The sequence below is a fragment of the Charadrius vociferus genome, unplaced genomic scaffold (assembly GCF_000708025.1).
Source record: "Charadrius vociferus isolate BGI_N301 unplaced genomic scaffold, ASM70802v2 scaffold19, whole genome shotgun sequence".
Lineage (NCBI taxonomy): Eukaryota > Metazoa > Chordata > Aves > Charadriiformes > Charadriidae > Charadrius > Charadrius vociferus.
The window spans coordinates 707,257-714,837 of NW_009650173.1; the positions used below are offsets into that span (position 1 = coordinate 707,257).

A 7,581-nucleotide genomic window follows, 5' to 3' on the forward strand; every position below is an offset into this window, starting at 1 on the left:
CTCTGCCCATAATACGGCTTAGTGGACAGAAGGAAGACTAGAAGACGTTTTTAAATAATAATAATTAAAAAAAAGGCAAATTAAAAGGAAAATAACATAGCAGACAAATGAAAAAGGACTCATCTCAGAGGAAGCATGACAAGATATGAAGTCAGTCTTCACTTCTGCCTTAGACAGAAATTTAATTTCATTAAAGAAGTAGTTTTGCAAGTTGTGGACCAGTAAATTACTTCACTTACTATCAGCAGTCATGCAGTATCTGCTCTGGACTCGGGCAATCCCAAGACACCACAGCACGCTGTACTAAGTCCAGTCTCCAATCTCTGGGCCAAGCGTAGCTAACAACATAATCTTATGGCTGCAATAAATGAGGACAGCTGTTAACCAGCTAAAGATGATTCACATCCCATCACGTCCCTTGCCACACTCCCCACATTAACAGCTGATGATCAGGTTCCTGGGCTGTTCTAATGGCAAGCAAGGATTCCCTGTCATCCTCAGGAAGGCAGCTAAGCCATCTTCACAACTGCCACCGCTGTCTCAAGATCTGAGCTTGAAATTCACTTTTTTAAATCACCATAGATTTTCTTTACGTATCATGTCTCTAACATCTAGATGGATAATATTAGCATATCGCATCATACTGCAGCTTATGCATGCTCTCATTGCATAACATTGATGACAAGACCTTTCTGTTGAACACAGAATTAAATTAAACTGCTTCTGTGGTTCGTCACAGGCAAGGAAGCAACTTTAGATAGAGGCAGGCAACAACTTCAACCTCTCGGCCCTAGGGATGGAGAAACCACATAGCCCATGCCAGACTCAGTGATAAACAAGTGGTTTTAGTCTCTGCTTTCATAGTATAATGGAAAGCCTCATGTTTTGCACATGTGCACTTGCAGGTCCAGATCCTATATTACTGGAGGCAGAGGACTAGACTCTTTAATAAGCACTCAGCTCATGCAAGAGAAAAAAAAATAAAACTCCATCAGCCACAAACAGACAATACACTGGGATGTGATTCTAGAGTTGTGTCCTGTTCCTTAAACAGAATGTCGTTAGCACGTAGGAGCCATCTCTCAAAACACAGTCTTGAACTCAATGTACAATAACACTCTTGCTTTTGTTTCAGAAATACAGAGCGTACCTTGTGTACTGATATAGCCATCTTTTTCTTATCCAGTAAACAAGAACAGACGTATCATGTCATATGGCAGCCTCGGCGCCAGGTTCCCCCAAGCAAAGGTTCTTCTGAGTTTCAGGCCCCGAGTGAAGTCACATCTGCCACTGATCTTTTTGCCTGCCTTTGTATGCACAACAGTTAATTGGCAGATCACAATCAACCCCAGGCCACAGTATGCCCAAGTGGAAGAATGGTTTTTACACTGGACTGCTAAGGCGGATATTGCCATAAGAGAGCATGACACTGGGACCAAGCTGATCCCACATATAAATCACAATTCCCAGCAGCTACGTGTAGGTCTCACTTTATGTTTCTTTTCATATGCATTTATCTACGTTTTAGTCACGTAGATAACATCACTTATTAGTATATGGGAACAAGTCTAGCAGAAAGTCAAAAGACCTAAGTTTGAATCTCTGCACAGCTGCCGGCTGCTTGTGTCAACCTGAGCAACATTTTCCAAAGTGACACCTAGCCAGCATAAATGAAGCACTGAGCTGAGTCCAGAACCTTAAGCAGCATAGCTATCTCCATCTCTGCACAGCCCATAAATCATCAGCTGTCAAAGATTGTACTACACAATCCCCTCTTTCCACTGAAGCTGTGCCATTATGCAGAGATAACAAACATCAACAAAAATGAACTTTTTCCCAAAGAAAAGGCAAAATTCTCCAGCTTAGCAATAAAAGAGCTTGTGGAGGGCATAGAAGTCACAGTTTCCAGCCTCTGTTCCTGATTCATTTTTTAACCTTTTGTTGAAGACTTTAATGTGAACTACAGAAATTGTCCAGATTGAAGAAGACAGAATCCAGGTCAACTCCCTTCCCAACTAAAAAGCTACCATTCACTCTCACTTTGTAGCCAAATAAAACTTCTCTCATTTCTGGCTCAAAAGACACAATCTCAGAAAAGAAAAAAAAAAAAGGCAACTGGCAGGCTACCCACATGGTATAAACCTGAAGAATTAATAGAGCAATCTAGCTGACAATCGGGGGAGGGGGGTGGGGGGAATAATCATTCTGAAAAACAACTTTAATCATGAAAGGAATCATTCATTCTCCAGCACTAAAATACAGTTACCTTAATAAGATCAGACCACCACTTCTCAATTTTGGCCACTGCGTCCTAACCATGGCAAAATAAATCCTTGGTGGAAGAACCATCAAGAAAGAATATAATTAGAAGAGAACTAAAGAGATTAAAAGCACAAAAAAAGTTAACTTTAATAACAGTAATAATATATTACCAAGTCATAATCAACATAACCAATATCATTAAGTCTACAGCAGATGGTCATTGAAATACCTGAACCTCCAGCAATGCTTGAAAATTTACAGTAATTTGAGTCAGAGTCTTCTCACTGAAGTCACTATATTAGGGTTTTCTTTAGTACACCCATTCCTAAGCAAGGAAGAACATGAAAGTTAAACTCAAATTAATCTGCACTGACGTGCAGCAATCTAGAATGACTTGAGAAGTCACAGCCTAGAGAGAAAAAATAATGGGATTAATCCTGCATGTCTTACACATCCAAGTAGTTCCTCCTCTTGCAATTTGTTACACTGGGACAGCAGGTGTCTTTGAGGGTATAGACTGTAAGTATAGGGCCCTCTGTAGTGGAGCAAGAGCTGTGTTCCCAGGGCTACTGTCTACTGCGGATTTGTTTCTTGGCAGAATAAATATTCTGCAGTAAGTGATAAACATGCCTAATTGCTTTTGAGCTTGAGGGAAATAAAGGGGGGGTGGGGGGGGTGGGGGGTGACAATTAATTATTCCCAAAAGGAAAGCAAATAAGAGTAAGAGACGCGGTGGAGTGCCTACGCAAATCCTAGTGAGCCTGACTTTAAGGAATCCAGGCTGCAAAGGATAGCTATCACAGACCAGAAGTTTATATACTACATTCTTCCTCATGTTTGAGATCAAGAAATAAATAAAGGGTAGATATCAAACATGGGATTTACATATCCAAACCTTTAGATGGCTAAAATTAAGAATCTAGGTTGACTTAGTTCCCAAATTCAAAACATGCCATTTCTAAAATCAAATCATTCTACCCTAACACCTGTCCAAGACACAGGGAATGAATCCCACACTAGAGATCACTCCCCCCCTCCAACTGACCACAGAAAATTATTAGATATCCAACTATGGGATAGCTAACATTAGCTGAAGTAAATCCACAGACCAAATCATTCTAAGCAGCAGGTTGAGAGAGAACACATACATCTCCTCTTTTAGAAACCTTCCCAAATGAGTCCACACACACAGCGCTTTGCATTCCGTGTATGACAACAGACGCAGCAGCTTGCAAAGATGAGGAACCAAAGTCCTAGTACAACACAGATGTCTTAGCAATCATCCATTGATCTTAACTAAGAATTCAACTGATCCAGAAACGAACTGCATGTTTACAACTTTAACTTAGATCTACTCCATTTATTAACTGCATGTAATTTATTAATTCTGTTTAGGTTGCAAGGCTGGGGGGTGGGGTGGGGGTGGAGAGGGTGAGGAATCAAGTTCAGTTCATAGACTTCATAGTCCATGATCTTTTAAAATAATGCTTGAATGAAAACATCATCCGATTCAAACTAGGAAGGCTGAAAAATGTCAAAATAACATTGCATAATAAGACAAACAGGATGGCATGCGCGAGGTGTTTTAAGTGATGGTAGCTAAACCATAGCATAGCTTTTCAAGAAAAAGGTTCAACTCACCATCTATGACAGCCTAAAGCTAGGCTGCAGAACACAATAAATTGCTCCCTTCTTGTTAGTGTTTCTCCTCTTGTCATTGTTACAAAGTAAGTAGCTGATTAGGAGCAGCCTACCTGCTCACATGATCTTCCAACTGGACGTGAAACATAGGGCAGTTTTTTAGTGACAGAGCAAATGCATGATGCATTATTAAGATGAACGATGTGTTGTGATTTGTCTGCAGCACTCTTGTATTGATTTTAATAAAATGAGAGTGTTTGGGGGTTTTTGAACCACTATGTTTCTTGTGAACTCAACAGAGCATACTATTTTCAAATAAAATTGAGGAAAAACTGATTTCAAACCCAGGGTTAGAACCACAGATATTTCATTTAACACAATGTACATTAATCTTTTTCCTTTAAAGTATATTTTCTGATAACAAAGCACAATAGATTATACATGTGCCACATTCCTTTGTCAGACATAAAAAAGGACTGCATTTTGCATAAAACTATCCACCTGATCTTTTCCTCGATTTCTTTCACACACATAAACCACACACAACCAATTAATCTAAAAAAAATACACCACCTTGTTTGCAAACTCAAAAAGAAGTGGAAACTAAAAGTTTCTCTCATTGGGTTGCCTGCTAGTATAAAATGTATGACTCCTACCAAGGAGGGGGGCGGGGAGAAGAATCTGGGTAGCATTCAGATGTAATTAACACCACAATCAGCACAACACACTGCCATAGAAAAGCATGCAGGTCACCACCATTGTAAAAAGGTAAAGTGATTTGACCAAAACCATCTTGTAAACTGTGGCAGGCCACAAGCCAAGAATTCATGATTCCCAGGCTTAAGCTCAAGTTCCAGCATCATGCTTCCACTCCACAAAATTCTTCTGTGGTCCCTATTGCCCAGCTAGACTTCAGTGCTGCCAATACTGCCCCAAACTGCCTACCGCAGAAGTCAGTATACAGATGCATGGCTCTTACACAGCACATCCACAGGCTACGTGACATAAATTAACAGATAATGAGAAAAGAAGGAAGCAGAGAACTACCATACAGGCAGAGCAGACATACATGCTCTTATTCCATTTCCAGCACCCAGGAAATGTGGGCAGAGAAATCATTATCCTTCGACATTTGCAGAAGCATGGATACGCAGCAGTGTAAAATGTGCAAGAGGGCAGGTACATGCTTGTGCATTCAAACTTTTCTATTCGTGGCCAATACTGGTACCAATGTTTCCTTTTCCAATACTATTCTTTCCGAACATGAGGCATGCATACTTTCAGTCTCCCTGAACTTCTCTTATCTGGAAATCTCTTTTCAGTCTGATATTTTTCTTGCCATGAAAATGTCTTTTTAAAAATACATACTTTAAAAAATGTTTCATGTGAAGGCATCTCATTCCTTGTTATTTCCAGGACACTTGGTAAAATATTACAAGACTGCAATTTATATGCTAAAAGAATTCCCAGATGGCATCTAATTAAACAATTCAATCAGAAAACAAATTAAAATGAAATATTAGTGTAACCCCATGTGTAAAATGCAGCAGTTAAAGCTCTCTGCTATGTGCAGAATATCCTATGGAATGCAATTCTATTACCCATGCTAATTTCATGCCTGTTCAGCACTGCAGAACATCTGAGCTACTGACACCTCTCTCCAACGTAAAAAAGAAGCAGTCCAAGGAAAAGTTTAATAGCAAACTACAGATAACCCTTATCAACTTGTCCAGAACCATTATGGCAGCTAGTTTACCCAATTTATGGCAATGAATTTCAAACTTCTACTTTCTTAAAGCTGACCTTCAAGCTCATCCCAAACCCAGTCAAGCATGCGATATTCCTTCCAATGACTTAAGTGAGTTTTGCACCATGACCCATCATTCATGGCATCACACAGTACTAAGCAAAATCTGATTAAAATAACATCTTACTCTGCAATCTCTGCCACAGGAATTCCTTGTGAACCCCATTATTATAATTTGGCAAGTAAAAGCACAGAAAATCCACTCAGGGATAACCATCTGTGATTTTTATTTTATTTATTTATCTTAAAGAGTAAGTGGTTTCAATAGAGTATGAGAATTTGTAAACTTTATTTTTTTTCCCCTATATATATTTTAGTACTTATTACTAAACTGCTCACTTTATTTTTAGAAGACTCTTCAACTTTTGTACAGATGTTATTTAAGGAAAATATCTTCTGGTTTGGTTTATGCATAGTCACAAAAAGTCACAACAAAAGTTTATGCTCTAATGCATGCTATACTCTCCCGTGATTTAAGCATACCTTTCTCTACTACTCTGAGAAGAACCACTGACTAAAGCAACGTGCCAATATGGATGTTGTTATTTTCCTTGAAAAGAAATAAGAGCATTGGAGCCTCACACCACCAAACTTGAAGGAGTTATGCCCCAACCTCATAAGGAAATTCAATTAATTTCATGTATCTAACTCTTAGCAATGCCTTTTGAAAAATCCCTGCCTTCATACATGCTTCCACAGTGCACTCCACTGGCACACAGACAAGAACATAATTCTTTTTTTAAATCCATTTCAGGAATCAAGAAAAACTTAAGGACTGATTAAGAGAACTTAAAACTTGCAGGAACTGCTCTAACTCATCCTCCGGGGGAAAAAAAAAAACACAAAAAACAACAACAAAAAAACTAGTTTACCCAAGATGACGAGACTATCTGAGAAATGAAGGCAAATACAAACTGAACGGCGGCATGTCATATTTTTAACAAAATTACTACAAGTCACAGTAAAATATAGGTGGACTTTAGTAGTACCACAGACTTATGAGCATTGACTAGCAGGGGAAACCCAATTCATATGCAATTAGCCACCCTGCCTGCTCCACCTTTCCTCATATTCCCAGAAGACCAGTTGGCCAAAGCTGCCTGGAAGACAGTGAGATTTTGTGCACTGCTGATAGGTATCCTTTACCAGATGGTTTGCTCTCCCTTTTCAGATTTAGGAGAGCCTACAATTGGGATCTGAACATTTGGTAGAGGTTATGCACAAGCAGAGAAAGGTGGTGGTCCCTCCAGATTTTGGAAGAGGTCTCACATACCCGCAGCCTCAGCCTCCTTACTCTCCAACCCACTTAGCAGACTGAGGGAAAGACTGTATGATGCCATGCAGATGATGAAAATGTAAAGGAAGACACTAAAGATCACCAAGCAAAGAAAAGTCATGTAAAATCCCAAACTCCCAGGAAATAATCATATTCTCCCCCACAGCTTGCCCACTTCAACCCTACTCCCAGAGCTCCCATTAAAAGGAGATGAAATTAAAAAGGCATTACACAAATGAGAGATTGCCCCAGTTATAATCCCAAGTGGCTCCCAGCACCACAGCAGCACTAAAGGAAGAGCTTGAGCACACCCGAACACACACAGACCCTCGGCACGGATTAGCAGAGTCAGGTTTACAGGGGGAGGAGAGCCAAAATTCCCCTCGCGGCAACCCATTTTGGAAAAGAAAAATAACAAATAGGAAACAATGACGATAACAGCAAGATGGGAAGCGGCTCCCCTGCCCTCCGCGCCCAGCCCTCCCCGCGGACCCCCTACTTTAGCAAGACACAGACAGGCACGGAGCTGAGGTCAGGTTTATTACAGCACCAGGCCGAGCCCAGCCCGGCGGCGCTGCCGCCGCTGCCCAGCGCC

The 7,581-nt window shown here is 40.4% G+C and overlaps 1 protein-coding gene across 1 annotated transcript in view; it reads right to left on the minus strand.

The window, feature by feature from the left end:
- Positions 1 to 7,581, minus strand: part of GALNT18 (polypeptide N-acetylgalactosaminyltransferase 18) — a 240,562-nt gene that overhangs the window by 232,471 nt on the left and 510 nt on the right. The window lies entirely within an intron of this gene.